This window comes from Miniopterus schreibersii (assembly GCF_964146895.1).
Source record: "Miniopterus schreibersii genome assembly, chromosome: 12".
In the NCBI taxonomy this organism is placed as follows: Eukaryota; Metazoa; Chordata; class Mammalia; order Chiroptera; family Miniopteridae; genus Miniopterus; species Miniopterus schreibersii.
The window spans coordinates 19,304,350-19,328,020 of NC_138112.1; positions in this window are offsets into that span (position 1 = coordinate 19,304,350).

Here is a 23,671-nt window from a genome sequence, read left to right on the forward strand (position 1 = left end):
TCCGTTTGTGGATGATTAGATAAAGGTGTGTGTAAAGTAAAATAGAATTCAGCCATAAAAAAGAAAGAAACCCTGCCATTTAAGAGAACATGGAGAAACCTTGAGGGCATAATTCTAAGTGAAGTCAGAGAAAGACAAATACTGTAAAACCTCAGTTAAATGTAAAATCTAAAACTAAAAGAGCTGGGCCCTTCAAAACAGATTTCATATGGCTAGATTGGTGGTTGCCAGGCGCTAGTGTGTGGGAGAAATGAGATTTTGGTTAAAGCACACAAATTTCTAGTTATAAGAGGAATAGATTTTGAGGATCTAATATATAGCACGTGACTATGGTTAGCAATATTGTATAGTTGAAAGTTTCTAAGTAGATTTTAAGTGTTTTCATCATAACTACAAAAAATGGCAATTATGTGAGGTGAAGGGTAACTTTGTTGCGGTAATCATTTCTTTAACATGTATGTATATCATGTAATGACATTGAATTTGTAAACTGTTACAGGTCAATTACATCTCGTTAAAGCTGGGAGGGAAAAAAGACTAAGTCTGGGGCATGTTACCCTGCAGGGCTTGTTTCTGGAATGTAGCTTTGCACTTTATCAACAAAAACAACATCCATGAGAAAGGCTTTTTACAAAGTGTTCTTAACTAGTAGAGTTGTCAGCTTTGTTTCTTTTTATAAACTGGTTCATTTATCTAGGGGTTTCCTTTGGTCTGATACCATATACTGCCCTAAAGGACCCCTAATTTTTCTGGAATATTATTCTTTGATACTGTCCCTCAAAAGGCCAAGACTTTGAGGAATAATCTGAAATGCTCTCCAAATAGCAGCCCTGGGTCAAAGTTACCACCAGACAGTGCTGCAGTCCTAGGTTCTGCTTGGCTGGCTTTCTATTCCCTGACTTCGTCACCGGCTTTAGGGCAATACAAGTGGACACACTTTACATCTTGATGTTCTGAAACAGGGATGCCAGGTATATTATCCTTTCATTCATGTTATTTGCTTTTATTCAACTACATCCTAGCTGAAAGCATCTCAAACTATCTATAATCTACCCATCCATTCACCAATAAATGGATAGATAATCTTAAATTAAGCATTTATTTTAGAGGCCCAGGCCTATTTTTCTTTGCAGCCTGAAGTCCCAGAGTGTCCCTATTGACTAAGCTAAAAATGGAGTATGGTCAAAATATTAAACAATATGATTAAACTTGTTGCTATAATGGAATATCAGATTAGAATCTGAGCAGCCAAAATAAATAAATAAATCACAGAAATTGTATGACATCTTTCAGAAAGTGGAAAACACAACTTTCTCAGGGGAGTAAAAGTAAGCTCATGCTTTTTAACACATTTTCAGAAGGAAACTAATATAGAATATTTGAACTACGAAGAAGTAGATAATGGCTCTTATTACATCTATAGAGAAAATGCAGAATTCATTTCCATATGGTTATTTTTGTTGCTTCTCAATAAAAGGTAAGCTTAGGATAAAAGGCAGTTTAGTGAAGGAGAATTGTTAGGTAATGAGCTAATATGGCATTGCCCTTCTTTTGACACCGAAAAATGACAGGATCTCGACCATTTATTTTGTGTTTGTGAACCCTTGTAGACTGTAATAAATTATATCTAGATACTTTACTGGAAAATTAGTGAGAGTTTTAGGAAAACGTAACAGTGTGTCATAGATGAGCTGACAGAGGGAGTGAAAGAGAAGAGGGACATAAAATAATCATTGGAAGAATCGTGTATAAAAGTTCAAGGAACATATTTGAAGGTAGGCTCAAGACTCTTAAGTGGCTTAAAAAGGTAATTTCTCATAGAACGAAAGGAGAAAATGTATCAAGAGTTTGTATAACAATTTGAAATAGAGAGCCAGGATTATGTTATAAATTGGCATTTGCTGTGTACCTCATTATTAGTTTTTGGAAGATAAAGTTGGGAAAGTTAAGGCTCAAAAACTAGAAAATATTCAGATTCTTTTGGTTTAGTTTCTACATTCTCTCTTGATCTCAAGTTCAGGTGATGAAAGTTCTAGTTTTATTGCTCCTTGTAAAATATTTTGTTCATCTATATAATGCTGTGATTAAATTAGATGTATTTCTGAGGTATCAGGTAGCTTAGAAATGATTCTTACATAGCGAGATTACATGCTTATTTACATTCTAATTTTCTTTTCACTAGAATATAAACTTCATGAAATCGGTGTGTGTGTGTGTGTGTGTGTGTGAGAACAGACGTTAGCCAAGTCTCTAGATATTTTCTGGCACATGGTAGGCACTCAATAAAATGAATTTCAAAGAATGAATGAATTTATCCTATATGCTCACCAACAACTGAAACCTAATATTTAGATTCACACCTCTATCTCTCTCTTGTGCCCAGTTCTCATTCTTCTATTCCCACCTTTTTATGTTTATAAATATTTCAGTGTTTTTCACCAGAGATTGCATTACACTAATAACAGAGGTCTTGATTTTGCATAAAATCCATTAACTCAGAATAATCATTTAAAAGGATCTAATTACTTTTCAACAGTTAATTGTTACTGAGATCACATTTATAACATTAATATTCTTTCTTTAGTGTTGTGTCTCAGTAATATATATTTTCATTGTGCTTTTATTAAAGTGGGTAAAAGCTTTAAAAAGTTTTATTGAATTGCTAAATTCTGTTTATTTTTCCAGTGTTTTCTTTTAAGCTGAAGAAGCCATTTAACTGCACAGGTCATTTTTTTTTTTTTTTAATATATCTTTATTGATTTCAGAGAGAGGAAAGGAGAGGGAGAGAGAGAGGTAGAAACATCATTGATGAGAGAGTCATTGATCGAGCCCAAAACCCAGGCATGTGCCCTGACCGGGAATCGAACCCCGATCGCCTGGATCCTAGGTCGACCCTCAATCGCTGAGCCACGCCTGGCTGGGCTGCACAGTCATTTTTGAAAAAATAAACTAAATACAAATGATATATGTACCAGACAAATTCTTTGTAGAAAACAAATATACACTCAAATTAAGATAATTTCTATATATTGCCATTTTGTGAATTGTTTTCTGGTTGTTTCATAGTTTCTTACTGTTTCTTCTTTCCTTGCTCACCTCCTTTGTGATTTGATTACTTTCTTTAGTGGAATGCTTAGATTTCTTTCACTTTACCTTTTGTGTATCCACCCTAGGTTTTACTTGGTTACTATGAGGCTCACATATATATAATATATATACACATATATCTATATATCAGTCTATTTTAATTTGATAACAGTATAAGTTGAGCACATTCTAAAGTTCTGCGTTTTTACTCTCCCCACCATTCTTGGTTCTTGGTGTCATATCTTACATCTTTTAATCTTATATATTAACTATTTTAGTTATTTTCACTACTTTTGTCTTGGTGTGGGTCTCTTTGTGTTCCTCTTATTTGGAACTGTCTGGGCTTCCTGGAGCTGGATGTCTATTTTCTCCTCCAGGTTAGGGAAATTTTCAGCCATTATTTCTTCAAATAACTTCTCCTTCTCTTTCATTTACTTCTTCTGGACCTTGTATAATGTGAGTGTTACTCCACTTGGTGTTGTCCCATAAGTCCCATAAGCTGTCTTCACTTTTCTTTATTTTCTTTCTTTATTTATTGGCTGCTCTGATTGGTGAGTTCCAATGTCCTGTCTTTGAGTTGACTGATTTTTCTTCTGCTTCATTTAGTATGTTCTTGAACCCCTTTAGTGTGTTTTTCAGTTTGGTTATTGTATTCTTCAGCTCTCTGACTTCTATTTGGTACTTTCTTATATATTTCTATCTCTTTGTTGAAGTTCTCTCTGTATGTTAGACAGTGAATCCAGAAGGCCACACAAAGACGTCTAGCGCAGTGCTTAAAACCCGGGGGAGTGGGAGAAGCACAAACTACTGGCTTGTTTGTTTTCTCAGCTCCTCAATATCCATTCCCTTTCATTTTGGTAATTAAACCATATTATTCTATTGAGAAATAATACTTTCCTACTTCATCAAAGAAGGTCATTGGGATTTGATGAGATTGACTCCACCACATAGCTCCTAACTCATGGGGCAGCTTATAGTACCCAGAGATCATCAATCGGAATGTTTTACTCTCTGACCAAAGTGAGTGATCAAAGTAGTGGAGCAGGATCAATGACATTTAATTCTCAAAATCTTTTGGACTAATTTCTTTTCAATAATGTTGCTAGTTGGTGAGAGGGATGATATGGAAGGAAGCAGGCCTGAAAGTGTATTTAACAGATAAAGTGAAAAGAAAAAATGAGAGAATAAGGGAAAATATCCCCAACAAATTTATTATCAGGGCAATAATGGCTCACACAGTATTGCTACTACTTTTATATTTTATTTTTCTGGCTTCAGTCAAGTTTGAGCTGGTTGGTGTGTTTTTTTGTCATTTACACTCAAAAGAATCCTGACAAGAGCAGACCGATGGCTTTAAGTTGTCCAAATATTAACTGAAGCTCTGTGCTGCACTCAAGAAATTCAGGGAATTTCATGACTGAACAGAGAGACTCCAAGAGAATTGTCAAGATAAAGTGGTCACATTGGGCCCTGGAAATGATTCTCTGACAAGCAGAGAAATAACTATAGCAATATGGCTACTGGAAGTGAAGTTAATTGACTTTCCCGCTCCGCCACTTCGGCAGTGGCATCATCTCCAGGTTTAGTTGCCTGGAACCAGACAAGACTTGAGAGACTTGGCCATATAGCTGGTGATAACTGTAAAATACTGGCTCCCTTAGGTTATATTTTGTGACAGTTCTTGCTAGGACATATTAAACATGATTTTTAATTGCTAATCACTCTGACTTAATGAATTTTGAGTATAGGATCTTCTACTGAGATGAAGTGAACAAAAGACTAATTATATTTTTGTTATTTATTAAAAACATATTACACTCAAGTGCCTATATTTTGATACACAGTAAGGAAAGAAACACAATCTAGTGAGAAAACAGACAGGAAATCATAGGAAAAGAATACAGTGGATTGAATTTTCCACATCTATTCCAATTTTCTTCTAATGTTCCTTGCTGTACAAAAGAAACTAGAAATTTAATAGATACATTTCTTAGTCTATCTTGGTGCTGGGGATTTGGATGTAAATTAGCTTCAATCAAATACAGTTTTACAAATACTGAATTTGGACCCAGGTTGAGTAGGCAGTGAAATTGCAACAAAAAGTTTATAGCAGGTGAGACATGGATCTGAAGGTATAGTCTGCTGGAAGTTCTTATGCCTGAGTAATTTTCTAAGTATGTAATGATCTATTTTAAATTATCTCTTTTTAAACTAGGTAACTGGGTTTCCATTACCTGTGACTGGACCCTATCTAATTCACCATAAACTTTTTATATTGTGTAATAAGTGGATCAATACAGAGAAAGATTGCTATTGAAACACATTTTTTAAAAACAAACAAATCAAAAAACCCCAAAACCTTCATTCAGCCTCCAGAGTTCACAGGTAAGCTGGAATCTAAGGAAACTATTAGTGATATGGATAGTTAAGGGTGGGTGCCCTGGCAAAGAGAATGATACAGATAACAACCCAGGACAGAATATGAAGCATATTCTGGGGATAGCAGATGTCTCACAATAACAGGAGTATAGCATATAAGATGAAAGTGACTAGAAGTAATATTAAGAAGATAACTTGGGACTGCACCATTGGAAGCTCTGTGTATCTCACTAAGGAGCTATACCATTATCTCAAGGATACTGGGGGGTCACCAGAGAATTTTGAAGAAAAATATATTAAGTGATCTAAGCAAATTCTTCTAGCTCTTGTATAAAAACTAGCTTTTATATTTTGAGAATTTAATGAGTGCTTTCTTGGTGCTAGGCAATCTTCTAAGGGACCGTAGGCAGCAGCAAGGGGCCAGTCCTCTTGGAACTTGTGAATGTGACAGGCACTACCTGAGAAAAAAGATATATAATGTAAGGCAAGATGATGATGATAGGAAGAAAAAGCGAAAGGGTAAGGGGAGAGAGAGGGAGTCAAGGGAAGGGTACAGTGGAGGCTATTACAGAATTTTGTAGAGAAAAGTGACACGATCATCTTAGGTTTAAAATGAACCCTTGTTGTGTATCTTGACTGTTCTTGTGGTCACATAAATCTATATATATAATAAAATGACATAAAAATATACATGTATGATTTCCCAATAATCAGCTTTCTGGCTTTGTTGTTATAGCTATGTCAGCTATAATCAATGGGGGAAACTGGGTAAAGGGCACAGTGGACCTTCTGCTATTATTTTAGAAACTTCCTGTGAACCTATAATTATTTCAAAATACATATCTAAAAAAATATCTTGACTAAAAGAGACAAGAATGGAAGTAGAAGATCAACTAGCAGGAATTACAGTAATTCAGATGACACATGATTGTGACTTGAAGCAGAGTGATGGTTTAGGAGAAGTTACGGAGGACTAGTCATATTCTCATATGATTGGAGGATTCAGGCTATAAGACAAGGGAGACGAGAGAGTTCTGGCGTCAGCAGTTGTGTGAACGGCCATGCTGTTACCGAGATAAGGGCACTGGAGATACAGATATGGGACAAGTAGGACAGGGTTTCTTTTTCAGAAATGATAATTTAGAGATGCCTACTCTATGCCCAGTTGATAATGAGATTTGCAGCAAATTTATGCTTCAAATTAAAGCAAGATGCCAGAGTTGACCATGTTAATATAGAAGTCATTCTTAGATAACTTATTTAAAGCCTAGACACTAGATAAGATCACTGAGTATGACAGACAATAGAGAAAGAAAACAAAGCAAGTCTGGAAACTGAGCCCGGGCACTGCTGGAATTGCAGTGGGTTGGAAGAGGGAGAGGAATTAGAAAAGAAGTGAAAGAAAGTGAGGCAGGGGAAAAAGTTTTAAGACTGTGTGTGTGATCAAGTGAACAAAATGTTTTATGAAGGAGGGAGTGGTCAAGTATAGCAGGTGCTGCTGAGCATGGGAACTGAGTAATGGCTAAAACTTGATTTTGGATTTGACAATAGGGAGGGAAGAAGTGACAGTGACATGAGCAGATGCCAAAATGCTTGGGAAAAGAATTTTACTGGAGGAAATTCAGGAAAGAATGTGAGGAGAAGCTCAGGAAAACTCACTTGAGATGCTCTGCTGCACTGCAGGTCAGAGAAATTAGTAATTTGATAAGTTTAAAAAGCAAAGGTCAGGATGGAAAGATGATAACATTTTATTGGAGGAATGGACAATATGTGATGAAGCAGACGAAGGGGATACTGCAGAATCAAAGTTCTTGAGAAGGCAAGGGAATATTTTATAACCCACGTGAAGAATGATGCCTTAGATAGAGGTGAGAATATCTAATCTTTTCTAAAAGAAAGGGTTTCTTGCCCAGCCAGAGTGGCTCAGTTGTTGAACCTCTATCTAGGATCCAGGAGATTGTGGTTCAAATTCTGTTCAGGGCACATGTGGGGTTGTGGGCTTGATCCCCAGTCGGGGGTGTGCAGGAAGCAGCTGATGAATGACTCTCATTGATGTTTCTCTCTTTCTCTCTCCCTCTCCCTTCCTCTCTTTCTCTCTCCCTCTCCCTTCCTCTCTCTGAAATCAATAAAATACATTTAAAAAAATAATAGGAAGGGTTTCTCTTATAGGAATCAAATGAAGGATAATTATAGTCTGAATTAAGGTTCAAACTTTGAGAAGTCTGGAGATTTGAGAAGTGGGTGAATTTAAATTAGTGATTGAATGGGAGTAACTAGAATAATAAGAATTAGTTCTTGACTAGATGTGGGGAGTGATTAGGGTCACAGGTATTGGTTATTGAATGGATGTAGAGGGTAAGTAGATTATAGAAAAGACACAGATATGTTTTCTTTGGGTATTTAAGTAGATTACAATATTGGAAGTGGGATGTTGAAGAAATGCAGATATAAGGTGGGGGGGGGATCCTTAAAAGGGAAGTAAAGGCTTGGTCATGAAATAATAGAACATTAGAACTTTGAAAAAAATTATATCCAGTACACTATAAAACCATTGGCTAAAACTGTTGAATAGATCCCCACTGAATTCAGACATTGGTAATACTTGTAGCAGAGACTGAAAAGAATAAAAAATGAGGAAACAATGTTTCTTAGATGTTTTATTCACAAGATCATGATACTTTGATTTTGGATTTAATTTTCTGGGAATTGAATGCCTTACAAATTTAATTTGCAATGAAATAAACTATTTGAATTTTCATTTACCTGAGATATGATCATGGAAAAGAGAATTGTACTCAAACTTGGGACATCTCAATTTTGGCATTTTACTATTAAAATATCTAGTTAAAATTTAATCTCTCTGCAGACTTTCTGGTAGGCTCTCTAGGATGAAGTGGTTGGACATAATATTAGATGGGAAATAGATTATAGAGTAAATTTTTAAACTTGGGAACAGAATGATTGAAATTAATATTCTCTTCTGACTTATTTAGTGCTCTTATTGGAGAAAATTAAACTGTTGGGCAAAGGTTCTAGAATATATCCTGATAAACTGCTCATCACTTTAGTCTGGTTGATGAAGGAATTCATTGTTACACACAAATGATTGTAAGAACATATACCTAGGGTACCGTAAGGGGGCACTTTTTCTTCCCCATTTCTGTTGGTTTTTTATTTTGTTAGTTTATTTTTCAATTGGATACATTCCCGTGCTCCTCTCTGCCTTTCACTGGTTCCTCTGTAAAAATAGAGTGACTTAACCTGATTAGTTCATTTAGAAGAATAAACTTGAAATTTGCAGTCCAGCTCATTTTCCCCTTGTACGCACAGTGGACGTGGGCTCTGCTTTGTGCCTTCATGACAAGAGCAGGCTCCCAACTTGGGAAAAGCCTGCAGTTTTCCAGCCTTCCTTTTTACTGGGTGGGTGACGGTGACTAATTCCAGGATTCAGTATTATCACACCACTTGTACAGAGATAAAATCCAGCTTTTTCCAATGTCAAATTTTATGAGTAATAGTTGATAGTTGTATCTTTCTAGCTCTAGTTCTTCATGTTTGTTTTGTAAATTAGTTCAGCCACTTTGGTAGTGGAAAAGAGGTGCTCTTAATTGGGTCCCTCCAAGTCCCCCAAAACCCGATGGAAATGGTTTTAAAAAGTTACTTGAAAATATGGACATGAAGTTGCAGAAATGAAATAGAATATTCTCGTTTTTGTTTTGCTTTTCTTGTTGGTTCGTTGTTGTTGTTTTATCTTTATCTCATTACTCATAAGTGAAACATGTAACATTGAATGAATCCAAGAAGCTTTATAGTCAAATGGGGAAGGTAAACTGTTATTCTGCATGTATATGATATAGAGCAATTTGCATTAATGCAGCTTCTTAATGTTTTATTATGTTGTAATGGAAAGTGAGGTTGATATCAGTTAAGTAATTAAACTCCTACATTTAAAAGCACAAGAAAATACTGAGTTTCATGCATAAACAGACTGAGCTGGAGCAACGCAGAATGAAAGAGGTGCAGCACACACACCTCCTTTGGATTCAGAGATGCATAACTTGGCAAGTCAGAAAACCCTTAAGTCTGGATACCCCTTTTCTTCTTCAAGCAACAACCACATTTCTGAGTGAGCGATGCACAAATGGTATAGGTATTTATTTTAAGAAAGAAATAGAGCCCTAGCTGGTTTGGCTCAATGGTTAGAGCATCAGCCTGCAGACTGAAGGGTCTCAGGTTCGTTTCCAGTCAAGGGCACGTACCTCGGTTGCAGATTTGATCCCTGGGTGTTTTGGGAAGCAGCCAATCTGTGTGTATGTCTCACTGTTTCTCTCTCCCCTCACTCCCACTCTCTGAAAAGCAATGGAAAAAATATCCTCAAGTGAGGATTAAAATGAGAGAAAGAAAAAGAATATATATACTTAACATATTTAAACTTTGATGACTCTAGGGGAGGGTGGCTTCTCCATACTGACATGCCCTTCACTTAAACAAATATAAAGAGCTCACGTTTCAGTTGCTTACCATAATGCCTGGGGAGGACTGTGTTATTCTAGGGGTATTTTATAAATCTGATTCTCTGAGAATTATTCATGAAAAATGACATAATCAAATTGTAGTTCTCAAAGTATGCTGTTCTCAAAATTATCTGTAAACCTGGCTCCATACCAGATCTACTGAATAAGAATTGAGTTTGCAGCTTGAAAATTTAGATTGAAAGGATTGGGGAGGAAGCACAGATTTTTCTCAGGCAGAGCCATTTGAGAGCCACCAGGCAACACATGCATACATTTATAATCATTAACTGCCAAATTTGCAGGAAAAGTTTTAGCATCATTGTTATCAGACTGAAATAAAAAAGTGAAAGTGATAATTGTCGTCTTACAGTAAAGATTAGGAAGTCTTGAGGTCAAATATAAATACAAGTTCATCATTGCCCCATCCTGACTTTTCTGATCTAAACTGTATGTGTTATTTCATAATACAAGATAATTTAAAGCCATTTATTTTTGTTCTTTGTTGTCCCACACCTTGATTTAAAACAAAACAAAAGAAATCTTCCCACATATTTCTATAATACAAGGGGAAGTGGTTACACTAGGAGATTTGACTCACTAGAAGAGGTGAACCTTTGGCTCTCAGCAAGTATATTCCATCTATAGCGTCCTTCATTATCAAAGCCCCCCAAAACATTGTGAAGTTCAATGTGTTTCCCATTTGTAAGTGGGAAATGGATAGAGCTCCCAATGCTTTTTGCCATAGTACCAAGAATCTCCTTTTGTGAAGGGAAATTTGACATATGTATCAGGAACAGGTAAAACGAATGCCATGAGATAGAACCTACTAGCTATGCTAGTCCTAAAAAAGGAAAAAAAGGGGTCTTCTGGTCAAGATGGCACTGTAGGTAAGTGCAGTACCCCGTCCTCCCACCATCAGATCAAAATTACAACTAAACTACAGAACTATCATTCAAAACTGCCTGAAATCTAGCTGCATGGAAGTCCTCCAACTAGGGATTTATAGAAGAAGCCACATCGAGATTGGTAGCAGGAGCGGAGATGCAGAACAGGCTGGGCCCACGCCCACGTGTAGCAGATGGTTAAAAATAGGGAGGAATATCTCAGCTGTGGAGGTCCCGGTGTTCCAAAGGCTGAAAGGGGTGTCCCCGGGACGTGTGGCTGTGAAAACCAGCGGGCACTGTGGCTGAGTGAGGAGAGGGCTCCGAGAGTCCCAGGCAGTTCCTCTGAAAGGGCCCGCACACAGATTGGCTCGGACTCGCGCCTCCTGAGCTCCTGCGCAGGGGTAACAGCTCGAAAGGCACCAGGGACACACAGGGAAGGGCTGAACTGTCCCGCATCAGGTGAGAGCTGCAGGGGCAGCTTTCTGCCAGAAAAAAAAAAAAAATTGCTAGAAGAGGCCGTGGTTCCTTTTCTGAGTCTTCCCCGGACAAAGCTGGAAGGGGGGCACTCGATCAGAGTCTCCATCCACCTGGCTCACGCTGTTTGCCTCAACCTGGACTTTCCCTGAGACCCTCACCCCGGCCAACCTTTGCGCCCCCCCAAACTGTTTCCCTAAAATTTTAAAAGAAATAAAATACAAAACAATGACAACAATAAAAATAAGACTCTCCCTTGTTCCTGTTCCGGTGTATACCCCAATGACTAGATATTATACAACTTATTAAGCGATTATTCCGATAAATCTTGTTTTGTATTTTATTTCTTTTAAAATACTGTTTCGTTAGATATTGTTATGTTTTAAATGGTAGTATTTCCTCATCATTGATGTACTTTGAGAGTCACCATGGAAAGGCAAGTGCATTTTTCAAATCAACTGGCCTTCAATGCATCTTTGAAGGAAAGTTATTTAGATGATAGAATAAAGAATGAAACCAGAGCCAGAATTGTCAATCTCTGGTTAAAAGCACCACCAACTGGGTAGTAGAAACAGCTACTACTTTTAGTATCTCTGACCACATCAGTTTCAGCAGATAAAACCTGAATCAAGGGAATAGTCTAACAATAGTAATTCTGTTTACAGAAACAAATACTTCCTACATGATTATATTTCCCTGTTAACAAATGTGGGGAAAAATTTCCCCTCATGCATTATCCAAAGAATTCTTTCTGGAATCCTGCCACAAAAATCAAGCTAACATTAATAATTTCTAAAACTTTGTAGAATGCAAATATGTCAGGAAAATAGTTTTTCAAATTTATAGATTATTTTGTTAATAAATGTAATCATTCTTGAACAAATTTAAAATGACAGAAACATTATTGCATTTTCTAGCTAACCTAGCAAGCATTTGGTCATTAGATCACACTACCTATGCCTTTATAAACTTAGAGGATAATTAGAGATTTTGTAGACATATTACAATAAAAATGAAGAAAATATTTTGCACAGTTCAATGACTCCTAAAAGGTTTTCTATTTTTATTTTTGGGTGTTGGAAAGCTCCAAATCTCCCCAAAATGTATCTGGTAAATAAAGATGAATCACAAATGCATTTAAATTTGAATATTCTGGGGTATAATTTGAATCTGGAGTTGAGAAGCATGATTTGAGGATTTTAGGTATAACCTAAAATGTTATGGTGAGATTTTTTTTTTTTTTTTTTAGCCAAGTACAAAATTTTCATTTCAAACAAATTTCCACTGGAAAATTTATTAAGAGACTCTGCTCCTGAATCTATTCAAATAGATTGTGAAACTGTGAGAGGAAATCCTATATCACTGAACCAGACTTTATTAATTCAGAAAAGTGGAGAACAGTCAATTAATCAGTATCTATTTTTCACCCAGAAGTTATCTTTTCTTTAAAATGTCTGAATCCAAAGATTCATCAGACTCATTCGTGAACTCATGGAGATCCAGCATAATATTGCGTTACCAGAAATTTGTAAACTCTTACTACAGCTTCCTTTCTGCTTTAATTTCTGGCTCTTTTCTTTCTTAGTCATGTAGTTACAAAAGTGAAAGAAAAAACCATAAAAGTAGTGAAACATACAAAATATAAACCTCTTATTTTCTTAGGTAACATCCACCCAGAACTCAAGCTCACATACCTATGGGACAGGTCGTGTGGTTTCCCACTCCTCGCCTCTCAGTGTTCCCTCTCCAGGGAAGGACGTCCACCATCGCATCACCATTCAGAATCCCACTCATGATTTCGGCAACATTTTCAATAGCAACTCTTGAAAAAGTCTTCAGATAACTCCTCTTCACCTCTCCTCCCTGAAACATTCTTCTCTTCAGTGGGATGACACTCCTCGTTTCCTACCCCTGCATCTCCTTGGCCAAGTCTCCATCCCTAGTCTCACTTCTACCTGTTGGATTTCTTCAGAACTGTTGGCCCTTGGGGGCTTCTAAAGACAAACTACACTCTTTCCCGATATGATTGTATTTATTCTTACCTATTCAATAGCATTTCCTTATTGATAATCCCCCTATGAATATTTCCAAACTATTCCTCTCATAAGAACTTGAGACACAAATATCCCATAACACAATGATGTCATTGCGTTTCCATTTTGGCTGGCATCCCCCTAAAGCTTTCTGTCTTTCCCCCAACTCTGCTTCCTCCCTCGTGTTCTTCAGCCAAATCTATCGCTTCACCAGTTGCTCTGTCCCTACCAGTGGCCCCCACTCCTTGTGAGGTGTAGAGGGAGAGCTGGAACGTCACCCTTTGGACCACCTTCTTTTCTGCTGCACACCAAACCGCCACCAACCCCCGTTAATTGTAGATACAAACTGTTTCAGATTTCTCTGCTGTCTACTTCTCCACTTTTCCCCCCTAATCCAAATCCTCAGACTAGAAGCTCAATAAGTATTTGTTGAGTAAATTTGTATATGCCTGATTTAATGGGTTAGAGAATTTCCATCTAGTCATGCTAACATTTTTTTCCCTTACACTTTTTTTTTTTTGTTTCTTAGGAGATCTTTTGTCTTGAAATATTATCTTTCACTCTTTCATTTCTCTGTCTTTGCCAATTTTCAAGTTCTTTGAGAATTTATATATCTACATATACAGTATCTAATTTCTGAGCACAGAATTTTAAATATATGTTGACTTGAAATGAATTAAGTTATCAAAAGAAATACCCAAAACAGAGATGACCAAGCTCTCCAAGCCTATTTTTCACTCCTTTCTCACAATTATTATTTAAGCCTGGTTATTGTCCTGACTTTTATGATAACTTTTTCCTTGCTTTTTAGTTTCATTCATTATTAATATAATTCAAAACAATATAATTTCTTTTTATCTATTGTGATCTATTTATGGTTAGAATCAGACCATGTGTATTATTTCTAATTGGTTTAATTTACTCAACATTGTATTGCAGATACAACTATTCTGTTTTATGTAGCATCATGTATTTCTATTCTATATGAAATTATATTGGAAGCATTATCACAGTGTATTTAATCACGCTATTTTTATGACTCCTAGGGATGTTCTACTTTTAACTAATATAAACAACACTGCCATAAATATTTTTGGATGTGTTTCCTTTTACATACATACACAAGTTTCTCTAGGTTGTAGATGTATATTCCAACTTTATTACATGAGCCAAACTCTTTTTCAATTTACACTCTATCCAGAAATGTAAAAGAGTTCATCATGATCAATAATCCTTAGTGTTAATACTTTTCATTTTTGCCAATCAGATGTATACAGTAGCATCTCTTTTTCATTTTAATTGAAATTTCTAATTATTAATGATTGTTTTATATATGTTCCAGTCATTTTATATAGTGCCTATAAAAGTCACTCGCCTTTATTTTTTCTTTTGAGCTTTCTCATTTTTTCTTGCTGATAGGCAGAAACTTTTTATATATGTGAAGTTTTCTTCTCACTAGTATTGTATAGTTAATGTTCTCTCATCTGTGTCTTGCCTCTTTTCTTTCTTTAAAATTTCTATTGAATAACAGATTTTTAATTGAGTAAGCATATTTCGAGTCTTGCTTAAGAGACTTTCCCTTACTCAAAGTAAACAATGGTGTGTGTTTTTTATAACATATTCAAAATTGTTTATAGTTTTGTGGATTACATGAATGCTACTATTGCAACTGAAGTTGACTTGGGGTTAGAATGAGACTGGAGTCCAATTCTGTTTTTCTCTATGGCCATCCAATCATTCGAGAGCTGATTTATTTAAATTCATTATTCATTTTGTTATTGAGCTAGTCAGTATATGACTTGTGCCATACATCAAATATGAGGTGAAACATACTTAATTCCAACATGGCTTGTGACATGATACTTTTAATGAGTAATACTATTATTGCTAGTGACTTGTTAAGGGCAACTGAAATAGCTTGTTAATAAAAACTCAAATTGAAATTTTATATGGAGGGATATTAGAAAGTCTGTTTAACATAAAAGATGCTGTGGAATATTGAGCTTCTGGATCAGTAGAAGCTGGATTAGTAGAAGAGAGTGTGACATCTAGTCAGAAGATGAATTATAATTTATAAGACCTGGTTCTTAATCCACCCCAATTAATTATGTAATCATAAAAAATCACTTAACTTCAGTGAGCCTCAGTTTATTTGTCTGCAGAATGCCCCTGTTAATACCACCCTGTCTACCTCGGGCAGAATCTGAGGGTTCAATGAGATAAAGGTAAAATAACAAAATCTTACCAAAGTATAACATTTTACTAACATTTATATTAGCACTAAGGGCTGCCGCTTATTGGGGTCCTGTTGCGATGTGCCACATAATGTGCTAAGTATTTTCAGCACATTTATCTAAATCCTCAGCAATTTACAAAGTTCTTACTATTTTGTGAACAAGGCTTGTGAGTGCATGACCTAACCAAAATCACCCAGTGAAGGTTTGAAACCAGGCCTATTTCAATCTACAGACCATATTCCTAGCCACTTCATGCTAGACCGATCCTATTTAATGGCAGCACAATATGTAGGATGTAGCCCATTAAATATATTTTCAATAAGATGTATTTTATAGGACTTCATGGTATATGTTTTGCTTTCAGAATAAAGATTATACAAAGCCTGCTTATATGTTCATATATTTTGCATTTATGTATCTAAAATCTGTGTAATGATAGTTTGCTTACTATATATTTATATATTCAGTTCATTAATTCATTCAAGAAGGATGTATTTTGAGCATTATGATAGGTAGCATTACACTAATTGAATGGCATCTAAAAGAGACTTAATCTAGTCCTTGCTCTCTAAGAATGATCTGTCAAGAAATAAATCCAACATAAAAATGTAATAATATATGCTTGTAATCTTACTTATTGCTTTAATTTGGTCTCAGCTGAACCAGATATTTAATTGTAAACATTAAATTAAATATACTCTCTTTTACATGTCATTTCCATGAAACAAATACTCCATACTACATACATTTTTTACACTTTAATTGTACATCTTAAAACTTAGAGTAATATTCTAAAAATGGTCAATTGTGTAGAAATAATTAGCTAACATTGCTGCTCAATGAATTCCCTGATGGTTACGTGTAAAACTGACTAAAGGACATCTGAGTTTTACTGCTGATTCTATCCAAGTTTCTCCCCCTTAAAAATGAAGCGAGACATCTACACACAGAGTAAGAACCTCACCAGGGAACACTTATTTTCTTTCTGACTCCCAGGCATTGGAGAAACTTAGCTTTATCCCTCATGCTTGGGATAGATAGTGTTTATACTTCATTTTGAATGCACAGCCGTGGCCAGAAGCAAAGCTCTCTGTTCTGTGCATTTTAAGCAGCCCTTCATATCTCAGGAAACTACTGGAAGAAAGCAAACAAATGGAGCCCCAGAAGAGAGAAACTGAGCCAAAATGAAGCATAGAGGGGGACTGGGAGGCAGTTTTTTCCTCTCTTTTTCTGTTAAGTAAAGTTAGGAGAAGTAATTCAGGCCTAGGGAAGGCCGTTATCAGGAGATCAATGGTGCCAGTTCCTATTTGTGTCACAGGAGCAGGGAATGTGTGCGCTTAAAGCAACAGAGAGGACTGACAGAGACAGACATGGGTGGCTCCGTCCTATACACTGGAGTCATCCTTGACTCATACACAAGCCAGCAACATGCTGTAACCGGATATTGTTTGCTTAAATTATGAGCATGTTTTAATAAGATTGCAGTTTCCGTGGTGTTAACCTTCGTATTTGCTTATTTTATGTCACACATCTTAGTAATTCCTGTATTAGTTACTATTGAAGATAGTGGGTAAAGAACATGGGCTAATTTGTTCTTCAGATCAGCCCACTAATATCAAGTACGTGTTTCAATCCTGATTGATGGTTGATGTCAGAGAGAATTTAACTGAGCATAATCGGACATCATTTCCTTCTGAATGATAACATATTTACCAAACTCTAACATTAAGAATATTTAATACTATGTAGCAGAATCTCAATATCTAAAACCATAAGCATTTATTGGAACGTTAACAACCTAAGATACAGTGTAAAAAGGAGATACTCTTATAAGTCATGGCCAACAGTCTCTCTTAGTAGAAAGTTGCCATACCTGCACCTTCTAGAAGGGCACCAACTGTATTTATAGTGCGCCAGTGTATTTAGGTGTGCAGTTAGTGGGTAACTGCCATTGCATTTAAAATTGTGGGTACTACATCTGAAGGTGATCAGAGAAAGTGAGTGATGGAGCAGGCAGAATCTAAAAAGTCACAGGGGTAAACAGGTGAGCAAGGGGTAAAGAGGTTAGCTTTTGTAAAAGAGCCAGAGGGAATGTTGCATTCATTATTTTATGAATCATAAACAAAATCGGGGTAGGGAAGGGGTAGGGAAAGAGGACCTAAAAGGGGATGCTATACATTATCTAAGCCCTTTTGACTTCCTGGGGCTACCACAAAAACCTAAATATTGGTGCTTTATTGTTTCTGGGTTAGCATTGTTCACCGCTTGGCTTGACTGAGTATAATTAAGGAAGAAATGTGTGAAGCCTAATATGCATGCTCCCAGGTGTCAGCTACACCCCCGGCTGCTCATGAGACAATGTGAACCCTCTTCCCCTTTATTCCTATAGACATTTTCCTGCAAGATTGTCTGCTGAAGAAAAAGACTGCTGTAATCTGAATTTTTCGTTATGAGGGATAGTGGAAATAAATGACTTGAGAAAAAGTTGAATCTTCCATTAGAAAGAGTGGAAATATTAGGAGGTGAGCAGATATAAACAAAGCCACTTAAATTAAAAAAAAATATTGCCAATCTCCAACAAAGGTTTATTCATGAACACTCACTTAAAAATTTAATTTAAAAAAGACAGTGCTAGATGTATTAAACTTCACCTTTTTCACAGGAAAACTCAGTTATGTGGACATTACAAAGTTATAGGCTTTAAATGTATGGGCCAAATTGGTGGCAGATTAATTCATGGACATGCTAGCAAAAACCCAAATTTAATCTGGTTCATTTTCCAAGCAAACAAAAACAAAAACCTGTCAACCTAAATACAAGGTAAACTGAAAAGTTCGAATGACCAGGAATTGAGTTCATTTTGGAGTAGCAGAGGAATTGCAATTTGGAAAACACGCACTATAGCAAACTACAGATAAGTCCCTTGATGCTTCGGGACAGGCTGCATTTATGGTCAAGGAGCGCAAAGAGGAGGGGTCCAGCAAGAGTCCAAGTGGCAAAGTTCACTGGCTTGAGAACGGGGGGAGACTCTTGGAGGATGTCCGTTGGTCCGGCGATAAGTCTCAGCCTTCTCCAGATCGGGCATTCATGAAAAATCAGTTTCTCGGTGAAGTTCACTTCTTTTGTGGGCACATGGGAGATTTTTCGTTTTATACCCCCTGGTTTTATTTTAGACTGAAATCCTTTCACAAGACAAAAATAGTAAAGAAATAAGTGTTCACTGAAGTTTTAAATTTTTACTTTTTGTAAACCTCAGTATCTCATTGTATTTCTATCGATCACAGTGAGTTGTCCTGGTCTAAGCTGCTTAAGGCCAATAGAAGTGATGGTTTTCTAAGTTTAGCCATTTATGCCTGGGTTTGAGAGTACATGCAAAGTAAGATATTTTAGCTGAAATACTCTTTGGCACTATCTGCACATATAAGTATCCATGTGTTATTTTTTCAATGCACTGTTTGAAATAGCCAGAGACTTGGGGACATATGTAATAATTTCCTTTGATTTACATAAATAGCCACAGCTATTTAGAGTTTATTTATAGACTGAACCTAGATCTTTGAATGTATGAAAATGTTGTTGGAATTTGTACCTCAGTATTTATCTATTTAGATTAAAAACACCACTATTTTTCATGAAATTTCTATTTATCTAATCTGAAAAAATTGACTTTGCACCACTAATGCAGAAATTCACTGTGAAATTAGATTTTCTTATTCTTCATCATGGATTGATTTATTCTTTAATTGGCAAATGTTTACTAACATCAGCTATATCTCAGGAAGTATTCTGAGAGCTGGAGATATGGCAGCAAACAAAAAAAAACACACCCACAAAGACTTCTGACCTTTTCTAAAATGGTAGGGAGATCTGTCTGCCTCTAGTGGAGTGATTCAGAAGGTGACCTGAAGAGATGGATAGGAGAAAGGAAGTGCCGATGAGGGATAGCTCTAGAAGAAACTTGCTGTGAACTTATGGATTGTTTTCCTTTGAGTAACATGGGAATCATTGGGACAAAAAAATTTAAGGGAGAGACGTGATAAGTCTGACTTCTCAGGGGACAAACTTGAAAGCAAAAAAAAAAAAAAATGTAGAAAGCTATTTCCTCCCAGGAAAGATGATAGTGGTTTGGACCAGTTGACATTTGCTGATGGAATGGAGGTAGAGTGTGAAAGAAAATGTCAGAAATGATACCAAAGTTTTTTTGTGGGTTTTTTTTTTAATGGTTTTCAGAGTTTTGTTTGTTTTTATCTGAGCAACTGGAACAACTTTTCACTTCCTGATGAAAGAAAGGCTGTGGCAATAGTCTTTACCTCAAAGGTCAGTGGACACTCATCCAAGTTTTCATATCCAAATGGGCGTGGAGAACAGACTTGACTCAGGCCCACATCTACATTTCATTTCATTTCAGCAGGAGTATGCAGGCCAATAGTTCATAATAGACCTTTGGTGAGGTCTCACATACCTCTGAAAATCTGATGTTATTTATGTCTCCAAGGTAAAATGAACTTTGCTAAATATTGATCTCAAATTAAAATCTCTTCAGATGAGCAGTGGCATTGCTCACAGTTAGCTTTTTGACAGGGTTGTGACTTTAGACACCTGTTTGAGATTCGAGCCGAGCTCTGAGCTGCAGGCTGTGTCCGCCTTGAGGAGCCGGGGGGCCGGAGGGAGAGCATGTGTGCGGCCGAGCAGCCAGGCTGCTGCCAAGGAGAGGAGTCTAGAGCGTGTGAGGCAGAGAGCAAGGAAGCTGGGAACATGACCTGGGCGGGAGGACTGTGCTTGAGGAAGGATGGAGGTCGGTGGGCGAGCAGGTGGCATCTTAGAGCAGCAGCAGATCAGCCCAACAACAACCGGGGATATGTGGGTGACATAAGAGAGGCCGATTTGCTGGGATTTTCTTGTAAGCCAAGATAGTATAATTAAATAATAACTGACCAACACATAAATTATATATGTGTGTGTGTGTGTGTATATACACATATATATAGTGTGTGTATGTATATGTATATATTTTTTAACCTGGTAAAGACCTTAAAGCACACCACCCATATTAACTTTCTGGATTTACATGTGCATAGAATTCAAGTGATTTGCCTCAAGGCCATATAATTAGTTCCCGATAGAAGGAAAACCATGGTGAAAGTAATTTTCACACATATATTGTTAGCATTATAAAAAATGTGCCTGTGTGTGTGTTTCTCAGTGTTTCGTGAGGTTTCTCCACATATAACTCACTAAATTAAGGCCATATCTGTATGAATACAGCAGTATGTCTCAAATTTGGCACTGGCAGTGGAGAACAGACGTTGGCTTTCTCTCGGAAATTCGCTTCATGAGTTCATTTGCGCGGGCACCTTCATCCTGCGTGTGCACGTGCCCTGTGACAGGAGTGTTCCTCCAACTCCCATCCTAGTCCCACTCGTTTCTATTTTAGCAATTAGACTTTCTTATAAATCAGTCACTTTTAAAATTCTCTGTCATGTACGTAATCATCAGACCATCAGTTAGAAGAAATGCAGTGGCCTTGTGTACGTGTTTAGGTTCTATTCTGCTTAGAAAGGGAGGAAGGCACGCGGACGGGACTGGAGCTAGGATGCCGCCGGAGGTGCGGACGCGCCACCTGCGCTGGGCCCGCCGGGTTGCCAGCAGGGCCTCCACCTGCGGGGGCAGCGCTCGGGGAAGGAAACCGGACTCTCCTTATTCTTGCGTAAATCTCCAAAGAGGATTATTTTTAAAGGAACTGCATTTCCTTTCACTAGACAGGAGGAGAAATGTTAGAGGGACTTGCTACACTGAGCAGTTATTTTGAAACAGCTTACCTTGGTCTTGCTGAGCTTCCAAAAACGAGGGGTGGGGTGGGGGTGGTGGTGGTGGTGATGAGTGGGTGTGTGGGTGTGGGTGTGTGTGTGTGTAGACACCCTCTGCAGTCCTTATGCTATGGCTTATCAACAGGCTGTACTTTAGATATATCACCAAGCATTAATATGTATGAGAAAGTAGTGCATTACAGGGAATAGGCCATTCATGCCCAAACTTTGCATTCATTTCAGCTTTTTAAACATTGATTTCTTCGACTCATTCCTAAATCAAAACAAAGGACACATTTTCTTTAGAATTGGGTCTCATGGTTAGAATTCTGTTCACTATACTCATGTTCTAAACAAACAGGTTACCTCGGTTACATTGATGCATACGCTAAAATAATAGAGCTTGAATAGTGTCCATACATTACTTAAAATAGCAAGCACCATATATATTATTGATAGAGTTTGTAACACACCCTGGGTCTTAGCTGTAACAGGAGGGGGTTAAACTGATCATTCAAAAGTAGGCTAAATGTTTGAGGTTAAAACCTCTCATTTGATTCACCTGAGAATTCCAGGGCATACACTAAGCCATTTATAACTAAAAATTAAAATGACCAACTTCATCCTAGATATAAACACTTGGTTACTTCTAATTACAGTGAAATATTAGTGTGATCTACCATCCTGACTTGCCTGGGATGATAGGTTTTCTAGCTGTGGGATTTTCAGTGCTAAAACCAGGATAGTCCTGATTAAATGTGACTATTGGTCATCCTATGTTATTTACTTAACATAATTAAACTGAGTCAAATTATTACAAAAACTGGAAAAAAACACACACACCACCATAGTATTAATTTTATTTGTTACCCCTGTAGAGTATTTATTTTTAAGATTGGACTTACGGATCTGGTTCTATTCTTTAATTCTCTGCATGACTTCTAGGCAACACTGGAATCTCTTTAAGAAGCATTGCCGTAATTGCTATTGGCTACATTTATACTCTGTTCTCAGCAGCTTCTAGTCACACATTCAGATGTCAAAGAAGCTCAGAATTATTCAGTAAGCACTTCTATCAGGGTTATGAATAAATATCAATAATTTGCCCCTATTTTATAAAAATGGTAAAGGAACTAACTTGAAATGTCAGTCTATTCAAAACAAGGCCTGGGCTTGAATACAAATATGGGTCATACATCCTATCTCTGTGAACTGTGTACCAGATAATCCTAAACACGACACACACAATATCCTGGGTACCACCTCCAGATGCTGCCTTCAGACTGACAAGTGGCATTTACCTGGGATCTGGAATCGTTTAAACTCTGTATGGAACTTAACTGAATCTCACTTTTGTCTTCCCAGGACTCCTGTCAGATTAACATATCTCCATCAGCTCAAAATTTGGTAAAGTCAGGTCAAAAACTGATAAAGTTCCATACTGATTTCCAAAGTCTAAAATCTTTGATCTGTTGTTTAAAAGACTCAGTGCTGCTGCCTTAACACAACTTTCTCTTTATTTATTTATCTTACAACCTTTTTTACATGCCCCTCATTCTAGTTAAACAGCACTTACCTGTTATGCTTTCTAACTTTTACACTTGATGATGCCATTCTCTAGTCACATGTCCCAACCCTCCCGTCTGGCGTGTCAGAATCCTCATTGTCTTACAAGAAAAGCGCCACCTTCTCCTTCAAGCATTCCGGATTATTTTACCTGCGCCTGCTCTCCCGCGCGCCGCTCCCTATCTGAGAGGCCTGAGCATCTGTCTGTCCTGCCACGTCTCGTTACAGCTTCGCTAAGAGTGCTAATGGTGTGTGTCCTCCAGGATTTCTTTATGGATTTCATGCTGCTTAGTAGCCTGAAGTTCATCGCTTTCCTCCTTCACTTCTCAGGTATCATCCAAAGAATTGAATACTTAAGGATATTAAGGACACAGTGCCTAGACGGTGTCTTACTTAGTAGTGTGCTGAGAAAGGCCTGCAAACCAGGTATTGGGAGACAGGTTCCTGGACAAGCGATCACAGCACTATGCTGTTGGTCAGAATACTCAGTCATCTCGGGCTCACAAGTTCCTTACATGTAAGATGAGAGTTATGCTAACACATTCCATCATTTTTTGCGAGAAAAAAATACCATACATGTGAACACCCTGAGAATTATAAAGTTTTATAGAAATGAAAGCATGATGAGGGCATGGCCTTGATTTTAATAATTATAATTATGTTTTGTTTAATAGAGATACAGTAGTAAGA